We start from the raw sequence: 23,429 nt of genomic DNA on the forward strand, positions 1-23,429 counted from the left end.
TAGGAACAAGACAACACTTATCTGCTTGCTGCACATCTCTACCTGGATGCCCTGCCAGTGCCCCTGCCAGCCATATGTCTAACTCTGAACTAATTATCCTTCTTTGCAAGTTGATGCTTATCTTTCTGTGTTCCTTATTTCTGTTAAAAGCACCAATACCCTCCCTGTCATCTACCCTGGAAACTGAGGAGTCATTATTATTGCTTTCATCTTTCTTCTCAGAGCCAATTAATTACTTTAACTATCAATTCTGCCTCTACAGCATTTCTCCCATTCGTCCCTCCTTTCACTTTTCTACTTTCAGTTTAGTAATTCCTGTCATTATTGCTACCCTCCTGGACTATACAAATAGCTAACTGATTGGCCCCCTCCCACCAGTTAATCTTCTCTCAGCATAATTCTGATAGTGATCAATCTTTGCTCAAAAGGCTGTAAGTGTTCCATTCTATCTCGAGTGCAATTTGTTTATCCTAGCATTCAAAGGTCTCGACAATTTGGCATTATCCTGCCTTTCAGTCTTAGCTTATTCATTATTTTCATTTAAAAAATACTCACTGAACACCTGTTCTGTACTAAGCACTGATCTAGGTATGGTCTTTTCCCTATCATATGCCTATGTTCCTATTAAACTAAGGTACTGGATTTCTTTTATATGTCTCAATATTCTTATATATCAAGTGTTGCGCACTTCTTTCCTCTCATCAGAAACCCATGCCTTCCACTGACTTCTTTTTCTCTTCTTTGCTATTCATTTCCCAGGTCTTTCTCAGCTGTTACTAAAGATCTTTCTTCTTAGTATTATAATGTTCTCTGTCTATCCTTCTAGCTGTATACTGTTTTGACTCAGGGTTCATACTTGATTCATCTGTTTATCCCTATGTCTCTTAGAGATAATTCATATATAAATGTTCTGTAAATCTTAAATGAATTAAATAGTGCAGTTTCAAGCTAGATTTTGAACTTTTTTCTCCAACTTGAATGACTGAAATCGTCTTTTATAGTAACTGATCTCATATTGCTCATGAATTCAGACTGTAAATTTCTAAGTTTGGGGCCTGATAGAGAGTTCCTTAAGGGGCTTAGATATTTTTGTTTTTCTATTATATTCTGGATGGTACAGCTTATTAATTATCTTTAAAAGCTCTCAGTAAAATCAGATCAGATCAGATCAGATCAGTCTCTCAGTCGTGTCCGACTCTTTGAGAACCCATGAATCGCAGCATGCCAGGCCTCCCTGTCCATCACCAACTCCTGGAGTTCACCCAGACTCACGTCCATTGAGTCAATGATGCCATCCAGCCATCTCATCCTCTGTCGTCCCCTTCTCCTCTTGCCCCCAATCCCTCCCAGAATCAGAGTTTTTTCCAGTGAGTCAGCTCTTCGCATGGGGTGGCCAAAGTACTGGAGTTTCAGCTTTAGCATCATTCCTTCCAAAGAAATCCCAGGGCTGATCCCCTTCAGAATGGACTGGTTGAATCTCCTTGCACTCCAAGGGACCCTCAAGAGTCTTCTCCAACACCACAGTTCAAAAGCATCAATTCTTTGGCACTCAGCCTTCTTCACAGTCCAACTCTCACATCCATACATGACCACAGGAAAAACCATAGCCTTGACTAGACGAACCTTTGTTGGCAAAGTAACATCTCTGCTTTTGAATATGCTATCTAGGTTGGTCATAACTTTCCTTCCAAGGAGTAAGTGTGTTTTAATTTCATGGCTGCAGTCACCATCTGTAGTGATTTTGGAACCCAGAAAAATAAAGTCTGACACTTTCCACTGTTTCCCCATCTATTTCCCATGAAGTGATGGGACCGGATGCCATGATCTTAGTTTTCTGAATGTTGAGCTTTAAGCCAACTTTTTCACCCTCCACTTTCACTTTCATCAAGAGGCTTTTGAGTTCCTCTTCACTTTCTGCCATAAGGGTGGTGTCATCTGCATATCTGAGGTTATTGATATTTCTCCCAGCAATCTTGATTCCAGCTTGTGTTTCTTCCAGTCCAGCTTTCTCATGATGTACTCTGCATATAAGTTAAATAAACAGGGTGACAATATACAGCCTTGACGAACTCCTTTTCCTGTTTGGAACCAGTCTGTTGTTCCATGTCGAGTTCTAACTGTTGCTTCCTGACCTGCATACAAATTTCTCAAGAGGCAGGTCCGGTGGTCTGGTATTCCCATCTCTTTCAGAATTTTCCACAGTTTATTGTGATCCACACAGTCAAAGGCTTTGGCATAGTCAGTAAAGCAGAAATAGATGTTTTTCTGGAACTCTTTTGCGTTTTCCATGATCCAGTGGATGTTGGCAATTCGATCTCTGGTTCCTCTGCCTTTTCTAAAACCAGCTTGAACATCAGGAAGTTCACGGTTCACATATTGCTGAAGCCTGGCTTGGAGAATTTTGAGCATTACTTTCCTAGCGTGTGAGATGAGTGCAATTGTTCGGTAGTTTGAGCATTCTTTGGCATTGCCTTTCTTTAGGATTGGAATGAAAACGGACCTTTTCCAGTCCTGTGGCCACTGCTGAGTTTTCCCAATTTGTTGGCATATTGAGTGGAGCACTTTCACAGCATCATCTTTCAGGATTTGAAATAGCTCAACTGGAATTCCATCACCTCCACTAGCTTTGTTCGTAGTGATGCTTGCTAAGGCCCACTTGACTTCACATTCCAGGATGTCTGGCTCTAGGTCAGTGATCACACCATCGTGATTATGTGGGTTGTGAAGATCTTTTTTGTACAGTTCTTCTGTGTATTCTTGCCATCTCTTCTTAATATCTTCTGCTTCTGTTAGGTCCATACCATTTCTGTCCTTTATCGAGCCCATCTTTGCATGAAATGTTCCTTTGGTATCTCTGATTTTCTTGAAGAGATCTCTAGTCCTTCCCATTCTGTTGTTTTCCTCTATTTCTTTGCATTGATCTCTGAAGAAGGCTTTCTTATCTCTTCTTGCTATTCTTTGGAACTCTGCATTCAGATGCTTATCTTTCCTTTTCTCCTTTGCTTTTTGCTTCTCTTCTTTTCACAGCTATTTGTAAGGCCGCCCCAGACAGCCATTTTGCTTTTTTGCATTTCTTTTCCATAAATTTGCCTTATAAATAGAATAAGTCTCAACTTTTCAACCTAATTTAAATTATCTGTCTCATCGTGTGTATTTATGTAACTGAGATCTGTTACATTGGTCAGAAAAGTTTGAATGTGGAATTCTGTGTGTTTAGGTTGGTAAAATGATCAGTTGTATGTATTTGTTTTATACTTTTGTCTAGAAGGCCTGGAAGCAAAGCAGGAAGGACAGCACAGTGCCACGCTAGGGTCAACCAAGTTTGTCACTCACTTTAGGTGCATAATTTAAGGGGTGGGGTGCCAGAAAAACCCTCAGTAAACAGGATATATATCCATGGATCCACATGACACTGCCTGGGAGAGAGTAGATTATCACTAATTACCACTTCCCTTTCCTTGACAATAAAGCCCACAATGTGCCTTTGTTTGCTGATTCTCATTTTGTATGTTAAACTTGAGTGCCCCATCTGCTGAGCAATATGTAAATATGATAGAAAGTTTCTGCCTCAAATTATATTACTGTCAGAAATATATTGCATTTAATACTTTTGTGTACTCAACTGTGCATATAAAATATTCAGCCTACTACAGAAAAGTTATGAATTATAGTCAAGTGAAATATTGCACTTGAGTGTGAAGCATAGGAAGCTTTTAACAATTTTTCAACTCAAATATCAATATTCTTCTTCACCATGTTAACACATAAAGGATACACACCTCTATATGATTACAGCAACAGAGATAGTCTTACTTATCATTTCTCTATTTGGGATTTTGGACTAAATAATTACATGAAAATTTAGACAAATTCCTTTTCTGTGTTAGGAGAATCTAATTGTTTGCCAATCTAGCTGCTTTTAGAATTAATTTGCATATTAAACACAAAACTATGTGACCCAAATCCCTTTTTCCAACCGTGCATTCCTTAGAACTGTCCACACTATTTTGTATATGTTTTGGTAATATTCTGTTTGAAAATCGGGAGCTATGTATCAGGTCTTAGAATTGTGTCTTTGTCTTGTTTTTGTGTTTGTCTGTACTATGAGTACATTGTTTTAGTGATATATGCTGTGACAGCCACTGAACGATCTAATTGGCAAAAAATATTTATCCATTTGGGCTTCCCAGGTGACTCAGTGGTAAAGAATCTGCCTGCCAATGCAGGGAACAGGTTGGATCCCTGGATTGCAAAGATCCCTTGGAGGAGGAAATGGCAACCACTCTGGTGTTCTTGCCTGGAAAATCCCCCAGACAGAGGAGCCTGGTGGGCTACAGTACAGGGTGTCTTAAAAAGTCAGCCACGACTTAACAACTAAACGAGCACACATTTATCCATTTGATATTCTCTACTCATGATTCAGCTGCTTAATATATATTTTTTCAAACTAGTTATAACCAACACTCAGTAGTTTCTCCTCCTTTCAACTTTTCTTTCTTCAGTTCAGTTCAGATGCTCAGTCATGTTCAACTCTTTGCAACCCCATGGACTGCAGCACACCAGGCCTCACTGTCCATCACCAACTCCCAGAGTTTACTCATACTCATGTCCATTGAGTCGGTGAATGCCATCCAACCATCTTGTCCTCTTTCGGCCCCTTCTCCTCCTACCTTCAATCTTTCCCAGAATCAGAGTCTTTTCAAATGAGTCAGTTCTTCGCATCAGGTGGCCAGAGTATTGGAGTTTCAGCTTCAACATCTCCTTCCAATGAATATTCAGGACTGATTTCTTTTAGGATGGACTCGTAGGATCTCCTTGCAGTCCAAGGGACTCTCAAGAGTCTTCTCCAACACCACAGTTCAAAAGCATCAATTCTTTGGCACTCAGCTTTCTTTATAGTCCAACCCTTACATCCATACATGACTACTGGGAAAAAATGTAGCTTTGACTAGACGAACCTTTGTTGGCAAAGTAATATGTCTGCTTTTTAATATGCTGCCTAGTTTGGTCATAACTTTTCTTACAAGGAGCAAGCATCTTTTAATTTCATGGCTGCAGTCACCATTTGCAGTGATTTTAGAGCCCAAAAAATTAAAGTCTGTCACTGTTTCCATTGTTTCCCCATCTATTTGCCATGAAGTGATGGACCAGATTTCTTCCTTAGTTGGTAGCAAATACATTTTTCTAACTCAGTATGTCAGCAAATTTGGAAAACCCAGCAGTAGTCACAGGACTGCAAAAGGTCAATTTTCATTCCAATCCCAAAGAAAGGCAATGCCAAAGAATGCTCAAACTACCGCACAGATGCACTTATCTCACACACTAGGAAAGTAATGCTCAAAATTGTCCAAGCCAGGCTTCAGCAATACATGAACCGTGAACTTCTAGATGTTTGAGCTGGTTTTAGAAAAGGCAGAGGAACCAGAGATCAAATTGCCAACATCCACTGGATCATCAAAAAAGCAAGAGAGTTCCAGAAAAGCTATCTATTTCTGCTTGATTGACTATGCCAAAGCTTTTGACTGTGTGGATCATAATCAACTGTGGAAAATTCTTCAAGAGATGGGAATACCAGACCACCTGACCTGCCTCTTGAGAAATTTGTATGCAGGTCAGGAAGCAACAGTTAGAACTGGACATGGAACAACAGACTGGTTCCAAATAGGAAAAGGAGTACATCAAGGCTGTATATTGTCGCCCTGCTTATTTAACTTATATGCAGAGTACATCATGAGAAATGCTGGGCTGGAAGAAGCACAAGCTGGAATCAAGATTGCCAGGAGAAATATCAATAATCTCAGATATGCAGATGACACCATCCTTATGGCAGAAATTGAAGAAGAACTAAAGAGCCTCTTGATGAAAGTGAAAAGAGGAGAGAGAAAAAGTTGGCTTAAAGCTCAACATTCAGAAAACTAAGATCACGGCATCCGGTCCCATCACTTCATGGCAAAGATGGGGAAACAGTGGAAACAGTGGCTGACTTTATTTTTTTTTGGCTCCAACATCATTGCAGATGGTGGCTGCAGCCATGAAATTAAAAGACGTTTACTCCTTAGAAGGAAAGTTATGACCAACCTTGACAGCATATTAAAAAGCAGAGATATTACTTTGTCAACAAACGTCTGTCTAGTCAAGGCTATTGTTTTTCCGGTGGTCGTGTATGGATGTGAGAGTTAGACTGTGAAGAAAGCTGAGCGCCAAAGAACTGATGCTTTTGAACTGTGGTGTTGGGGAAGACTCTTGAGAGTCCCTTGGACTCCAACCAAGGAGATCCAACCAGTCCATCCTAAAGGAGATCAGTCCTGGGTGTTCATCGGAAGGACTGATGTTGAAGCTGGAACTCCAGTACTTCGGCCACCTGATGTGAAGAGCTGACTCAATGGAAAAGACCCTGATGCTGGGAGGGGCTGGGGGAAATAGGAGAAGGGGATGACAGAGAATGAGATGGTTGGATGGCATCACCAACTCAATGGATATGGGTATGGATAGACTCTGGGAGTTGGTGACGGACAGGAAGGCCTGGCGTGCTGCAGTTCACGGGGTTGCAAAGAGTCAGACATGACTGAGCAACTGAACTGAACTGAACTGAATTTCTTAGTCCCAAAGCCTTGAAGTCATTCGTGATTTCTCTTTATCTCATATCCTGTGTCTGGTTCTTTAGCAAATTTTATTGGTTCTTTATTTAAGAACACATGCAACTTCTCACCACCTCCACTGCTATCATTCTTATCTATGTCACTGTTCTCTGTGTCCTGGATGGTTGTAGTAACCCTCTGCCTGGTCTTCCTACTTCCATTTTATTCTGCCATGGTCTGTGTTCAGGCTTCCCATATACTTGGCAGTAAAGAATTTGCCTGCACTCCAGGTGACACAAGAGATGTGGGTTCAATCCCTGGGTCAGGAAGATCCCCTGGAGAAGGAAATGGCAACCCACTCCAGTATTCCTGTCTGGAGAATCCCATGGACAGAAGAGCCTGGAGGGCTACAGTCCACAGAGTCACAAAGATTCAGATATGACTGAGTGACTGGGCATGCTCGCAGTCTGTGCTCAGTGTAACAATCTAAACATACTTGTTATTCTGTTCAGTACTGTCCCATAGCACCCCAGCACATTCAAGGCAAGAGCCAACATCCTTCAGTGGCCAGCCAGCAGCATGGGACATGATCTGTGTCTTCCCATCGTAACTTTCTGGTAAATGATTCATCTCAGTTCTTTGCTGTTTCCTGAACAAGTCAAGCACCCTCTACCCCACAAAACCTTCTCACTAGCTGTTTCGTTTACCTAAATTATTCTTCCCCATGAGACTCCCTGGCTTGTTTCTTCACCATCTTTGAGTCTTGGCTCACTGTCACTGTCTCCCTGGGACCTTTCCTTGTTGGCCCTATTTTTCAATGCAATATCCCTCATACTTTAGCATTTCATATACTCCTTCCTTGATTGGTTTTTTTCACCATAGCCTGTGTATCTTTCTAAGACATAATTTACTTACATATCTTATGTATTAGCTATTTTCCTACAGTAACTATAAACTTTATGAGGGCAAGAATTCTTGCCCTTTTTGTTCACTAATGTATCCAACAAACCTAGAATTGTACCTGAAACATAGAGCATTTTCAATACTTATTAGTAAATAAAATTTTTGGCCAAAAAAACCCCAAAAAACTGTTACTTTGATCATTGAAAAATGATCAAAGAAAGTTGAATTGGTCAAAAGGAAATTGCCTCTATGATTCCCTTCTTATACAGTAAGAAATTAGTTAAGCAAAATATTTTAAGTATATCAAATTATCAATTATTAGAGTTTATAATTAAAAATGTACAATCCCGGGAAAGTGATATTTGTAATATTAATTATTTTTCCAGCCCGTTTCATTACTCAGTAATAATTGTTATCATACTTAAGAAACTATTACTTGGGACATTTGCTAGGGAATGCTAATTTTGGATAAAATTGTCATTTCTTAATCTATCTTTTTTCTTTATTTGACTAATATATTTTATAATTAAATATCTCCATATATATAGCTATAACATAGCTATATATGTTCAGTGAGAACTTTGCTAGGCAGTTCTGTGCCTCAAGAATGTTATAGGATAATTTAGCAGGTTAGCTAGTTTACTTCCAAGCATCTGAATCAATGAGATATGATTTCACTCTAAAATCAGCTCAGTAATAACTCTCAGATGGTTGTGTGAAACAAAAAGTCTTGACTGAGAAAGCTAGGACAAAGGCATATGTGCATGGGGCAAAGCATCCAGGAATAAATGCTGGAAGACATTGTGGTGAGTGAAAATCGGATTATGGAGGCCACTTTCAGTGAGAAATCTTGAGTACAGCAGAGTTCTCTTGAACGTTTGCTTCTATGATTAGGCCTGACTTTCATTTAGGATTTATATAAGGGTACCTATAAAATGTGATTTAGGAAGCTTTCAAGATGATTTATTGACTAAATGGCAAATCAAAGAACATTAAAACTAAGAAAGATCTCAGGAGTGTGACTATAACCACCCATGATAAGTGGAAACCTCTTTTCCAAGTCTCACAAGCCCACTCATTTCACTTTCGAAAAATCTGATTTTTAAAAGGGGCTTCCCAGGTAGTGCTAGTAGTAAAGAATCTGACTGCCAATGCATGAGACATAGGAGATGCAGGTTAGATCCCTCAGTTGAGAAGATGAAGAAGGAAATGGCAACCTACTCCAGTATTCTTGCTGGAATAACCCCATGGACAGAGGAGGCTGGAGGGCTACAGTCCATGGAGTCACAAAGAGTTGGACACAACTCAGCAACTGAGTATAGTTATTAAAAACCTTTCTCACATTATGTCAAGTATCTGTCTCCCTATATCATCCATCCACAGCTTTTGTTTGCCTTCTAATCAAGCATAAACCCTTCACATATTTAACATAAATTTTAAATTGTTACTTTCTGAATCAAGTATCTCTTTATTGTTTCTCAGATAGATGCCATGTTTTTATGAAAATTTAATTTCTTCTGAATTAACTGTTTTATCAATGTCTTTCCAAAATTATTGTTCCCAAAGCTGAACACAGCACTTTTAATACATTGGTTTGACTGACTCAGTCTTGTACTGCTATACGACGAAAGCCACACAACAAAGGTGACACATATTGGGGTTGTATATCAAATGCTTGGATCTTCTTTAGTAGGAATGCTTGTCCAGCCAGTTCCTCCTAAGCAAAAAGTATATAGATTTATATCCCTAAAATTGCTTCTTAGTTTTTCTGTTTTCTCTAGCTTAAAGTCATATGCAAATTTGTGAAGTATATCTACCAAGTATTCTTTGAAGCTATTAATAGAAACTTGAATTTGAGAATAGGGTTAAATAAAGAGACCTATAAAAAACAAAGCTTGACATAAATACATGAAATAATATGTTTTGCATGCAGTGCTTAATTTATTTTAAAAGCTATTCCATCTTATTATCCAACATATGTTATTCTCTTATTGATAAAAATAATTTAAAGCACTATGTTAAATTGGTACAAATTTATATTATATCTTACTGTTTACACACAAATACTACCACTTTCTCCTTAACTTCTGATCTGGTAACCATATCACTAAGAAAATGATATTAATGTTCATGATTTGTTCTTTATGGACCCAAGATGCACTAATAAACACTATTATCTTTTCTAAGAATCCGGACATGAAATATTTGGTCACTACCAGGCCCTAGAATATTGTTCATGAGTCATGCTGCTGCTGCTAAATCACTTCAGTCGTGTCCGACTCTGTGCAACCCCCTAGACAGCAGGGATTCTCCAGGCAAGAACACTGGAGTGGGTTGCCATTTCCTTCTCCAATGCATGAAAGTGAAAACTGAAAGTGAAGTCCCTCAGTCGTGTCCGACCCTCAGCGACCCTATGGACTGCAGCCTACCAGGCTCCTCCATCCATGGGATTTTCCAGGCAAGAGTACTGGAGTGGGGTGCCATTGCCTTCTCCGGTTCATGAGTCATCAGATCAGATCAGATCAGATCAGTTGCTCAGTCGTGTCCGACTCTTTGCGACCCCATGAATCGCAGCACGCCAGGCCTCCCTGTCCATCACCAACTCCCGGAGTTCACTCAAACTCACGTCCATTGAGTCAGTGATGCCATCCAGTCATCTCATCCTCTGTCGTCCCCTTCTCCTCCTGCCCCCAATCCCTCCCAGCATCAGAATCTTTTCCAATGAGTTTCAGCTTCAGCATCATTCCTTCCAAAGAAATCCCAGGGCTGATCTCCTTCAGAATGGTCTGGTTGGATCTCCTTGCAGTCCAAGGGACTCTCAAGAGTCTCCTCCAACACCACAGTTCAAAAGCATCAATTCTTCGGCGCTCAGCCTTCTTCACAGTCCAACTCTCACATCCATACATGACCACAGGAAAAACCATAGCCTTGACTAGATGAACCTTTGTTGGCAAAGTAATGTCTCTGCTTTTGAATATGCTGTCTAGGTTGGTCATAACTTTTCTTCCAAGGAGTAAGCGTCTTTTAATTTCATGGCTGCAGTCACCATCTGTAGTGATTTTGGAGCCCAGAAAAATAAAGTTTGACACTGTTTCCACTGTTTCCCCATCTATTTCCCATGAAGTGGTGGGACCAGATGCCATGATCTTCGTTTTCTGAATGTTGAGCTTTAAGCCAACTTTTTCACCCTCCACTTTCACTTTCATCAAGAGGCTTTTGAGTTCCTCTTCACTTTCTGCCATAAGGGTGGTGTCATCTGCATATCTGAGGTTATTGATATTTCTCCCAGCAATCTTGATTCCAGCTTGTGTTTCTTCCGGTCCAGCGTTTCTCATGATGTACTCTGCATATAAGTTAAATAAACAGGGTGACAATATACAGCCTTGACGAACTCCTTTTCCTATTTGAAACCAGTCTGTTGTTCCATGTCCAGTTCTAACTGTTGCTTCCTGACCTGCATACAAATTTCTCAAGAGGCAGATCAGGTGGTCTGGTATTCCCATCTCTTTCATGAATCATAGTGTGACCCTTTTTGGGAAAAAAACAGAACATTTGCCCAATTATCAGAAAACATTATTCTTGAAAGTTTTCAGTTCTATCACATCCTGATTTCTCAGAGTTTGCCAACAGTGCTTTCTGGATCACATCTGTAATTTATTCAATGTATAGGAGGTCTCCAGATTTTACTGATTTTACATTGTTAGAAATAAAAATTATTGAGTATATTTTCCCAAGGTATTTATCTTCCCTCATAATTGTTTACATAATCTGAAAGGTATGACAAGCAATATTTTTTTAATTCTGAATTTTACCATATTCATTGTAAAATTTTTCTCACTAAAAATTGTGTCTTAATACTTTTAATTAACTCAACATTTCACTATTTTTGAAATGTTGACTTAACTTTTTGATATATGGAAATGGGATTATGTTTACATATTCTATTGGTTTTTAATTTGCTCTCTTGAGTGCTAAAATATTTACATGATTCAGCCTAATATCTTTTCATATTTATTAAGAATTTACCAATAGCAACATTTCATTCTCCAAGGTTCCCATGATTTCTGTCTCACCAAGTAGTAATTGCTTGATTTATTAATTATACCTTTATTTAGAGTTTATTTAGTTCAATAATGTGCTTTGTATTGGCCGAGTTTTGAAAAAGTATATTAAGGTGAATAACACATAGATTGCACTATCAAAGAATTTTGCCTGCTGATAAGACAAGTCATGTAAACAAATGTCTGTGCTACCTGGTGAAAAGTGCTAATTATCATCAAAAAAGGACAGATTAAGTTGTATGTGAATTGGCAAAATAAAACATTTTTATTTTAATATTTCCAGGGTTAAATCTAGCATCAGAGTTTCCTCATTATTTGCTTGGTTCCTGTGAGATAAAACTGGCTAAAAGGCAAATCAAGATTGCACTCACAAGTTATATTTGATTGAATAAAAATTGCAAAAAGAAATCTGGAAAGTTAATGCCTTCTATCATTATTAAATCTTATTTCTGCATTAGTTTTATAGTCTATATTAGAAAAATTTAATCCTTATTCTTTGTTGACCAAACAATAGAGAATAAGCCCATTAAAAATAATATTTTAATACTAAATATTTACCTCCTTGTTCCAACCATTGGTTAATATCAGAATATATTTATTTTCTCCTGTTATTAATGTTTTAATCTCATTTTAATCTCTGTAACAGTTATTAAATAAAATTTCACATATCACTAATTTCCAGATGAGGTTACATGAAGGTTTTCTGTCTTAAAATATTTCTACAACATGAAACTGTATAAAAAAAAAAAAAAAGAAACTGTATAAATATTTTTTCTTAAGTAAGAAATTTCAAGTTTACTTTAATGCCTATATGATCTCTTTTGTAAATAATAAAATTTTTTATATTTTAAATTGCACCCCTAGATCCTGGTTTCCAAATATAGTTCTCCAGTAAAAGGAACCAGCGTTCCTAGAGAAATGGTTGATTTTAAGGCTAGGGTAGGAAAAATAGAAGGTGAATTGGGAACATTTTGTCATCCAGAAAGAAAAGAAGTGTTCAAAAAACAAAAGGAGCAGGGTATGTCACACAAGTCAATCTGAAACAACTTCCAGTTGCCAAAACTAGAACAATTCAGAAACAAAATGAACAATGCAGTATTAGATTTATAATCCAAACTATAAAATAAATACATGAGTCTATAATGATATAACTGAGTAAATACAGAAATAAGTAAGGGAGAAGAAACAAACCTTCCTACAAGAGAATTCTATATAATCCTTGTATGTGCTACCTTCCAAAAGTTTTATCCTCCCCTACTCCCCATTAGGTGTGTGCTGGACTTAAGTGACTGGTTTCCAAAGAAGAGAGCATAGAACAAGAGAAAAAAAGAGGAGAAATCTGACAGATACAACCATAATCAGTGATCAGTGAGGCTCTGTGGATACCATGTGATTCCATCATAGTCCACCACCATGATATTCTTTCCAAAAATCCATAATCCCAGTCTAATAAGGAGAAAAACATCAATTAAATAAAAATTGATTTACATACTCTAAAGTACCTAATTCAGTTCAGTCGCTCAGTCGTGTCTGACTCTTTGCGACCCCATGCCCCAGACCAGGGGCGGCCGCCGGGAGGACCAACCCCACGTCCAAGGAGCAGTGGGTGTGTGGGCCTAGAGGAGCTTTCCCACGTTGAAGGTCAGGAAGGGTGGCGGTGAGGAAATACCCCTCGTCCAAGGTAAGGAGCAACGGCTGCACTTTGCTGGAGCAGCCGTGAAGAGATACCCCACACTCAAGGTAAGAGAAACCCAAGTAAGATGGTAGGTGTTGCAAGAGGGCATCAGAGGGCAGACACTGAAACCATACTCACAGAAAACTAGTTAATCTAATCACACTAGGACCACAGCCTTGTCTAACTCAATGAAACTAAGCCATGCCTGTGCGGCAACCCAAGATGGGCGGGTCATGGGGGAGAGATCTGATAGAATGTGGTCCACTGGAGAAGGGAATGGCAAACCACTTAGTATTCTCGCCTTGAGAACCCCATGAACAGTATGAAAAGGCAAAATTATAGGATACTGAAAGAGGAACTCCCCAGGTCCAGTGTACTCTAGTATACACGGTATTAACATTAGGGGAAACCTGGTAAGGGGCACAGCAGAATGCTGCAGGGCTACCTCTGCACCTTTTTTGTAAATCTGAAATTGCTCCAAAATAAATAGTTTATGTAAAAGATCATAAATGAATTTAGAGATTTCCTTTTAGGCATTAACTATGATTTCTGACTATGGAAGACCAAGAGTTTAATTTCTTTCTGTCTCTTGCCTCTGCTATACATAAACAACCTTCCCTATTATAATTTTATTTATATTAATATATTGTATAGTTGAATTCACAGCCGACCCATTTAACAAAACTGTAATTACTTTCCTTTTCTTGTATAACATCTTGTTTCCCTGAACTTAATAATTATCTTAATTTTTCATCTGTTTAATTTCTGTGTACTTAACATTTATTCAGCCTCAAAATTTTCTCCATTGTTTGTCTCCTTTCAAGATGCTGAAATGTATCCAGTGTTCTGTTTGTTTCTACCAATATGGTAAAAGATGTCTTCATAGATTACAGACTTTTTCAAAATTATTCTGTTTGACCTCAGCCTGTCTTAGGTCCCTTCATCCTTCATTTTATATTTTTCCTTGGTTTACTCCATGCCATGCCAAGAAGCCATGCCATCCTACCAAGGGATCTTCCTGATCCAGGAGTTAAACCTGCATCTCTTAAGTCTCCTGCATTGGCAGTCAGGTTCTTGACCACTAGTTTAGTTCAGTTCAGTTTAGTTGCTCAGTTGTGACCTACTCTTTTGGACCCCATGGACTGCAGCACACCAGGCCTCCCTGTTCATTGCCAATTCCCGGAGTTTACTCTAACTCATGTCCTTTGAGTCAATGCCATCCAGCCATCTCATCCTCTGTTGTCCCCTTCTCCTCCTGCCTTCAATCTTTCCTGCATCAGAGTCTTTTCAAACGAGTCAGTTCTTTGCATCAGGTGGCCAAAGTATTGGAGCTTCAGCTTCAGCATCAATCCGTCCAATGAATATTCAGGACTGATTTCCTTTAGTATGGACTGGTTGGATCTCCTTGCAGTCCAAGGGACTCTCAAGAGTCTCCTCCAACACCACAATTCAAAAGCATCAATTCTTCGGCACTCAGCTTTCTTTATAGTCCAACACTTACATCCATACATGGCTACTGGAAAAAACCATAGCTTTGACTAGACAAAATTTTGTTGGCAAAGTAATGTCTCTGCTTTTTAATATGCTGTATAGGTTGGTCATAACTTTTCTTCCAAGTTGCAGACATCTTTTAATTTCATGGCTGCAGTTACCATCTGCAACGATTTTGGAGCTGCAAAAAATAAAGTCTGTCACTGTTTCCACTGTTTCCCCATCTATTTCCCATGAAGTGATGGGACCAGATGCCATGATCTTAGTTTTCTGAATGCTGAGTTTTAAGCCAACTTTTTTGCTCTCCTCTATCACTTTCATCAAGAGGCTCTTTAGTTCCTCTTCACTTTCTCCATGAGGTTGATGTCATGTGCATATCTGAGGTTATTGATATTTCTCCCGGCAATCTTGATTCCAGCTTGTGCTTCCTCCAGCCCAGCATTTCTTCTGATGTACTCTGCATATAAGTTAAATAAGCAGGGTTACAATATACAGCCTTGACGCACTACTTTCCTAATTAGGAACCAGTCTCTTGTTCCATGTCCAGTTCTAACTGTCGTTTCCTGACCTGCATACAGATTTCTCAAGAGGCAGGTCAGGTGGTCCGGTATTCCCATCTCTTGAAGAATTTTCCAGAATTAGTTGTGATCCACACAGTCAAAGGCTTTGGCATAGTCAAAGCAGTAGATGTTTTCCTGAAAATCTCTTGCTTTTTGTTTGATCCATCAGATATTGGCAATTTGATATCTTGTTCCTGTGCCTTGTCTAAATCCAGCTTGAACATCTGGATGTTCATGGTTTGCGTACTGTTGAAGCCTGGCTTGGAGAATTTTGAGCATTACTTTCCTAGCATGTGAGATGAGTGCAACTGTGTGGTAGTTTGAGCATTTTTTGGCATTGCCTTTCTTTGGGATTGGAATGAAAACTGACCTTTTCCAGTCCTGTGGCCACTGCTGAGTTTTCCAAATTTGCTGGCATGTTGAGTGCAGCACTTTCACAGCATCATCTTTCAGAATTTGAAATAGCTCAACTGGAATTCCATCACCTCCACTGTCTTCATTCATAGTGATGCTTCCTAAGGCCCACTTGACTTTGCATTCTAGGATGTCTGGCTCTAGGTCGGTGATCACACCATCGTGATTATCTGGGTCATGAAGATCTTTTTTGTACAGTTCTTCTGTGTATTCTTGCCACCTCTTCTTAATATCTCTGCTTCTGTTAGGTCCATACCATTTCTGTCCTTCATTGTGCCCATCTTTGCATAAAATGTTTCCTTGGTATCTCTAATGTTCTTGAAGGGATCTCTAGTCTTTCCCATTCTGTTGTTTTCCTCTATTTCTTTGCATTGATCGCTAAGGAAGGCTTTCTTATCTCTCCTTGCTATTTTTTGGAACTCTGACTTCAAATGGGTAGATCTTTCCTTTTCTCCTTTGCTTTTCACTTCTCTTCTATTCACAGCTCTTTATAAGGCCTCTTCAGACAGCCATTTTGCCTTTTTGCTTTTCCTTGGTTATGGTCTTGATCCCTGCCTCCTGTACAATGTCACAAACCTCCATCCATTGTTCTTCAGGCACTGTCTATCAGATCTCATCCCTTGAATCTATTTGTCACTTCCACTGTATAGTCATAAGGGATTTGATTTAGGTCATACCTGAATAGTCTAGTTGTTTTCCCTACTTTCTTCGATTTCAGTCTGAATTTGGCAATAAGGAGTTCGTGATCTGAGCCACAATCAGCTCCCAGTCTTGTTTTTGCTGACTGTATAGAGCTTCTCCATCTTTGGCTGCAAAGAATATAATCAATCTGATTTCAGTATTGACCATCTGGTGATGCCCATGTGTAGAGTCTTCTCGTGTGTTGTTGGAAGAGGGTGTTTGCTATGACCAGTGCGCTCTCTTGGCAAAACTCTGTTAACCTTTGCCCTGCTTTATTCTGTACTAGTGCACCTGGATGAAACACTGCATCCAATTATTTTCTTAGGAAAATTGGAAATAAAATGTGAGAACTACATGTCTGAAAATGTCTTTACCACATTTACAATTGATGTACACGTTGGTTGAAGAATTCTTGTCCTTTAGATTTTTTTTCAGTGTTATCTTATATTTTTAATTTTTATTTTAGAACATGGTTGATTAACAGTGTTGCCGGTTTCAGGCATACAACAATGTGACTCAGTTATGCATACACATGTATCTATTCTTCTTCAAATTATTTTTCCATGTAGGTTGTTAGAGAATATTGAATAGAGTTTACTGTGGTATATAGCAGGTCCTTATTCATTATCTATTTTAAATGTAGTGTGTACATGTCAATCTCAAACTCCCAATTTATCCCTCTCTACCTTTCCCCTTTGGTGCCATAAGTTTGTTTTCTAAGTCTGCTTAGTAAATAAATTCTGTTTAGTATTTGTTTCTGTTTAGTAAATAAATTCATTTGTATCAATATTTTTTTTAGATTCCACATATGAAGTGATATCATGATATTTGTCTCCCTCTATTTGACTTATTTCACCTAGTATGATAATCTCCAGGTCCCTCCATGTTACTACAGATAGCATTATCTCCTTCCCTCTAATGGCTGAGTAATATTGCATTGTGTGTGTGTGTCAGTGGACATTTCGGTTGCTTCCAAGTCTTAACTGTTGTAAACAGTGCTTCAGTTAACATTTAGAACCATGCCCAGGAGTGAGGTTGCTAGATCATATGGTAGCTCTATTTTTAGTTAGTTGTGTTTTTTTGTGTGTTTTTTTTTTTTAAGGAATTTCCATACTGTACTCTACAGTGGCTGTACGAGTATACATTTACATGCACAGGTTGGTTGAAGAATCCTTTTCCTTTAAAATTTTTAAAGCACTGTTCTATGGCATCAAGTATTGCTGTTGAGAAATCTGAAACACATCTGACTCTTGATCTTTTATGTTTGGCCTCTTTTTTTGTTCTGGAAGTTTGTGATATCTCTTCTTGATCCCTTGTGTTCTGAAATTTTACTGTAGTGTGTCCATTTCCACCTTTTGTCCCTGGCACCTGTTAAGCCCCTTTCATCTGTAAACATATATATTCTTTAGTTCTGAGAATTTTCTTGCATTACTTTTCTGATGGATTCCTTCCTTTCATTTTCTTTGCTTGTATCTCCTTTCTAGAATTGCTAGTATTCATATTTGGGGACTTCTGAATTAATTCTTATTTATATATTTACTTACTTAACAATTTTGTATGCTTTTATTCTTGGAGATCTTCTATACTTCCAAAGGCCCTGTTTTTCATTTCTACTATCATATTTTTTAACTTCCAGAGTTCTTTTTGTTCTCTAAGTTCTGAATTTTCTATAGAATCCAATATTTTATTACTTCAATGTCTTTTAACCCTTTAAAAGTATAAGGATATTTCTTTGTTGTCATTTTTTAATTTGCCTTGAACATTTTCCTCTCCTCGCATATTTTGTTTCTCTCAAATAGATTTTTCTTTTGATCATTTTAGTTGCTTTTGCATTAGAAAATTTTCTTTTTGATATCTGATAAAGTTTGAATGCTGACTCATAATTAAAAGTTCGAAACTGAGAAACTACCTAGACGCTGTGAGAAATAGTAAGATGCAAGAAAGGAAAGGGTTTCTGTGGTGGCTCAGTGGTAAAGAATCTGCCTGCAATGCAGGAAACTCAGGAGATGTGGGTTCAATCCCTGGGTCAGGAAGATCCCTGAAGAAGGAAATGGCAACCCACTCCAGTCTTCTTGTCTGGAGAATTCTATGGACAGAGGAGTGCAGGGGGCTACAGTCCATGGGGTCGCAAAGAGTCGGACACAACTGACCATGCACACACAGAAGAAAGGAAAAGGAGCATTCCAGACAGAAAGAAAAATAGGTGTGAAAGACCTAAAGCAATACTGAACTTGGCCCATTGGAAAATCAGGTTGAAAAATGGGACATAGGAGCTAGAAAATGTTGCGGAAGGGAAAAGAGATGAGGGATTAATTTTACCTTCCAGAAAGAAAGCCTTAGGCTTAAACTGGAAGCTCAGGGTTTAGGCCAGAGGGCTTCATAATTTATACCTGGAAAATGCAAGGTGTCCAGGCAGATGTCCGGTTGCAGCTGTCTCCTGTAAACCCTAAGAAAGCACCAACAGCCGCTCTGTGCCTTCAGCTCCTTTTATGAATGCTATTTTTATAAGTCACTTAAACCTTTGTCTTTCACTGCACGAAGAATTTTCAGTTCATTAAATAGCAACTTCTGCATTTCGTTGGTGAAGAAAAGGAGGCCCTGAGCCATAAATGTATTAGCATTTTTATCACTAAAATTCTCTACTGGTACTTACAGTTTCATTGAGAATATAAACATGCTGTTCTTAACATCATTTAGAGTTCCCCAAACCTGAGTGAAAATGAACACGACAGCTCAGCAGAGAAAAGGGATTGAGTTTACCTAACTGGAGGCAATGTCATTGAGAGACACCATGGAGGAAACCTAGCCTAACTCTGTGAAACTTAAGTCTATTTGATTTTAACAGACAGAAGGAAGTCAATGAAATCCCAGACATTTCCCCAAAAGGCGGTTAGTACATGAAGACAATAAATCCCAAGGTGTCAGTCTGCCTTTTGTTCAAAGCATTGAGATATTTTCTTGAGAGCTGTAGAATTATAAAAGTTAACAACATGATGGTAATGATTCCCAGCAATACACCCCATAAGGTGACTCTTAAATTGGAAGTACTCAGTGCTTTTAGGATATGAGTATATTCCACTGCAGAATAAAGGGATGAGAGGTAACTGACTCTGGGGTTTTAAATCTGTTCACATGCAAGCTGTAGCTCCCATTTCTCAGAGAAAGAATTAAAAAAAAAAAAAAAAAAAAAAACCCTCAAGTGGGAGAATAAAAATTCTCTCTCTGTTCTGGTTACACTTTATTTAAAAAAAAAAAAGAAAAAAAAAAAAAAACAAATCTTGCCAAAAAATATCGATGTTTTCTCAAACACTCTGTAGTCATTTACAGCCCTTCATGGCATTTATACCCAGTCTTACTAGGGCAACCTTATGAGCTACATCTCTCATTTTTCTGAAGCCACTGTTGGGAAAGTTTCCATATAATGCTGTTTGTGGAAATCACTATTTGCAAAATGACACTTGGTTTTAAAAACCAAATGACAAGACTTTTAAACTTAACTTAAAAAAATTAACTAGTTGTGCATTTTCGTTGTTGCTCAGTCATTCAGTCGTGTCTGACTCTTTGCAGCCCCATAGACTACAGCACACCAGGCTGTCTGTCCTTCACTATCTCCTGGAGTTTGCTCAAACTCATCTGTTGAGTCAGTGATAGCATCCAACCATCTCATCCTCTGTCATCCCCTTCTTCTCCTGCCTTCAATCTTTCCCAGCATCAGGGTCTTTTCCAATGACTCGGCTCTTCACATCACATGGCCTAAGGATTGGAGCTTCAACTTCAGCATCAGCTCTTCCAATGAGTATTCAGGGTTGACTTCCTTTAGGATTGACTGGTTTGATTTCCTTGCTGTACAAGGGACTGTTACGAGTCTTCTCTGCACCACAATTCAAAAGCAACAGTTCTTCAGCACTCAGCCTTCTTTATGGTCCAGCTCTCACATCTGTAAACGACTACTGGAAAAACCATAGCTTTGACTATACATACACCTTTGTTGGCAAAGTGATGTGTTTGCTTTTTGATATGCTGTCTAGGTTTGTTATAGCTTTACTTCCAAGCAGCAAGCAGCTTTTAATTTCACCATCCACAGTGATTTTGGAGCCCAAGAAAATAAAATCTGTCATTGTTTACACTTTTTCCTCATTTCAGTTCAGTTCAGTTCAGTTGCTCAGTCATGTCCAACTCTTTGAGACCCCATGAATCGCAGCACGCCAGGCCTCCCTGTCCATCACCAACTCCTGGAGTTCACTCAAACTCACATCCATCGAGTTGGTGATGCCATCCAACCATCTCATCCTCTGTCGTCCCCTTCTCCTCCTGCCCCCAATCCCTCCCAGAATCAGAGTCTTTTCCAATGAGTCAACTCTTCGCATGAGGTGGCCAAAGTACTGGAGTTTCAGCTTTAGCATCATTCCTTCCAAAGAAATCCCAGGGCTGATCTCCTTCAGAATGGACTGGTTGGATCTCCTTGCAGTCCAAGGGACTCTCAAGAGTCTTCTCCAACACCACAGTTCAATAGCATCAATTCTTCGGCGTTCAGCTTTCTTCACAGTCCAACTCTCACATCCATACATGACCACTGGAAAAACCATAGCATTGACTAGATGGACCTTTGTTGGCAAAATAATGTCTCTACTTTTCAGTATGCTATCTAGGTTGGTCATAACTTTTCTTCCAAGGAGTAAGTGTCTTTTAATTTCATGGCTGCAGCCACTATCTGCAGTGATTTTGGAGCCCAAAAAAATAAACTCTGTCACTGTTTCCTCATCTATTTCCCATGAAGTGATGGGACCAGATACCATGATCTTTGTTTTTTGAATATTGAGTTTTAAGCCAGCTTTTTCACTCTCTTCTTTCATTCTCATCAAGAGGCTCTTTAGTTCCTCTTCACTTTCTTCCATTAGAGTGATATCATCTGCATATTTTTTCAGTTCAGTTCAGTTCAGTTGCTCAGTCTGTCCGACTCCTTGTGACCCCATGGACTGCAGCACGCCAGGCCTCCCTGTCCATCACCAACTCCCAGAGCTTACTCAAACTCATGTCCATCGAGTCGGTGATGCCATCCAACCATCTCATCTGTCATCCCCTTCTCCTCCTGCCTTCAATCTTTCCCAGCATCAGGGTCTTTTCCAATGAGCCAGTTCTTCTCATCAGTATTGGAGCTTCCAATACTATTGCATCCAAAGTATTGGAGCTTCTGCTTCAGCATCAGTCCTTCCAGTGAATATTCAGGACTGATTTCGTTTAGGATGGACTGGTTGGATCTCCTTACAGTCCAAGGACCTCTCAAGAGTTTTCTCCACACCACAGTTTAAAAGCATCAGTTCTTCGGTGCTCAGCTTTCTTTATGGTTCAACTTTCACATCTATAATGACTACTGGAAAAACCATAGCTTTGACTAGATGGACCTTTGTTGCCGAAGTAATGTCTCTGCTTTTTAGTATGTTGTCTAGGTTGGTCATAGCTTTTCTTCCAAGGAGCAAGCATCTTTTAAAATTCATGGCTTCAATTACCATCTGCAGTGATTTTGGAGACCAAAAAATAAAGTTTGTCACTGTTTCCATTGTTTCACCATCTGCTTGTCGTGAAGTGTTGGGACTGGATGCCATGACCTTAGTTTTTTGAATGTTGAGTTTTAAGCCACCTTCTCACTCTCCTTTCACTTTCATCAAGAGGCTCTTTAGTTCTTCTTCACTGGATGATATTTCTCCCAACATTTTAAGACACTAGTAATACTGAATCATAAAATAGCATAAATCAAAATTGTACTTAACTTGGGACTACCTACCATCCTGATTTCTCACTGTAAAGACATTATGTGCAATAGTTATGGGAGAGTTTAACAGACATCATATCATATGAACATCCTGGGAATATCACATTTTCCTAAACTGAGCCACAAGAATACTTCTTATATTACTCTAGGTTACTGTTCAGGCTCAAATATCTTCTCCATTCTGCCCAACCTGAGTCACTACCTCTCATTTAACCCTCTTTAATTTCCTTCAGTTCATTTACCACTATGAAAGTTAACTTATTTTTATGATAATTTCAGATTGTATCTCCTCTCATTAGCCTGGAGCAAGGGTTTCAGAGCCCTTACCCGTCTCCTCTATTGTATTCATTGCTGTGTTTCCAGCACCTGGAATAGTGCCTAGCAGCACTCAATAAATATTGAGTGAAATATTGTATCATCCTGGATTTAAACTTGGATGGCTCATCAGAACTGAGCCATAGCAAGAGAACTTTTTCTCCTTTTTTAAAGTAATTCTTCAGTTGAAATCTGCTGAAAGACAAAGCAAATGTGAAAGAAATTACTGAAGCTAGCAATAGTGTGTTAGTGTTAGTCATTCAGTCATGTCTGACTCTTTGTGACTCCATGGACTATAGCCCACCAGGCTCCTCTGTCTATGGAATTTTCCAGGCAAGCATTTTCCTGCTCCGGTATTGAGTTGCCATTCTCTTCTCCAGGGGATCTTCCTGACTCAAGGACCAAACCCAGTCTCCTGCAGGCAGATTCTTTATCATCTGAGCCACCAGTGAAGCTAACAATAGCTCCAACAAATAGCCACCATTCTGATGATGTTGATAAAATATATAAGTTTAGTGTTTGGCATCAGCAATGTACCCATATAATAGAATAAGAAAGTTCACTCCCAGTGTTTCTATCTTTTCCCACCAGATATAAAAAGAGAGAAAAGGAGCAGAGAATGGCTAGGATAAGGAAGTCAATGAGACAGGGGTAGTGACGATTTTGGGGGCTTCATTTTCACCAAAGGAAGATGCTGAAAGAAGTGTGAGGGTTAGCCTCACTGCCCACCAGGAAGAGGTGGATGGGATTGGAAAGCTTAGAATGCAGGAGGGGCTCAGGGCATGCTAAGCCTCTGCCTTCTTATGCAAAGCAGTGGAAAAGCAGAAAGACCTTATGTTCTTCATCCAGTGTCCTGTCCCAACCAGTCTCCTGGCATAAATGAAATCCTCTTCCCCGCCTCTATTCCTTTCCTAGGACCAGTGGTCTTAGCCATCTTGCTTTCTGCCACCACACTTACATAGTTGCAGAAACCTAGAGGTT

The 23,429-nt window shown here is 39.1% G+C and overlaps 1 protein-coding gene across 3 annotated transcripts in view; it reads left to right on the forward strand.

Moving 5' to 3' along the window:
- Positions 1-23,429, forward strand: part of GRID2 (glutamate ionotropic receptor delta type subunit 2) — a 640,427-nt gene that overhangs the window by 444,374 nt on the left and 172,624 nt on the right. The window lies entirely within an intron of this gene.

The sequence above is a fragment of the Bubalus kerabau genome, chromosome 7 (assembly GCF_029407905.1).
Source record: "Bubalus kerabau isolate K-KA32 ecotype Philippines breed swamp buffalo chromosome 7, PCC_UOA_SB_1v2, whole genome shotgun sequence".
Classification (NCBI taxonomy): Eukaryota; Metazoa; Chordata; class Mammalia; order Artiodactyla; family Bovidae; genus Bubalus; species Bubalus kerabau.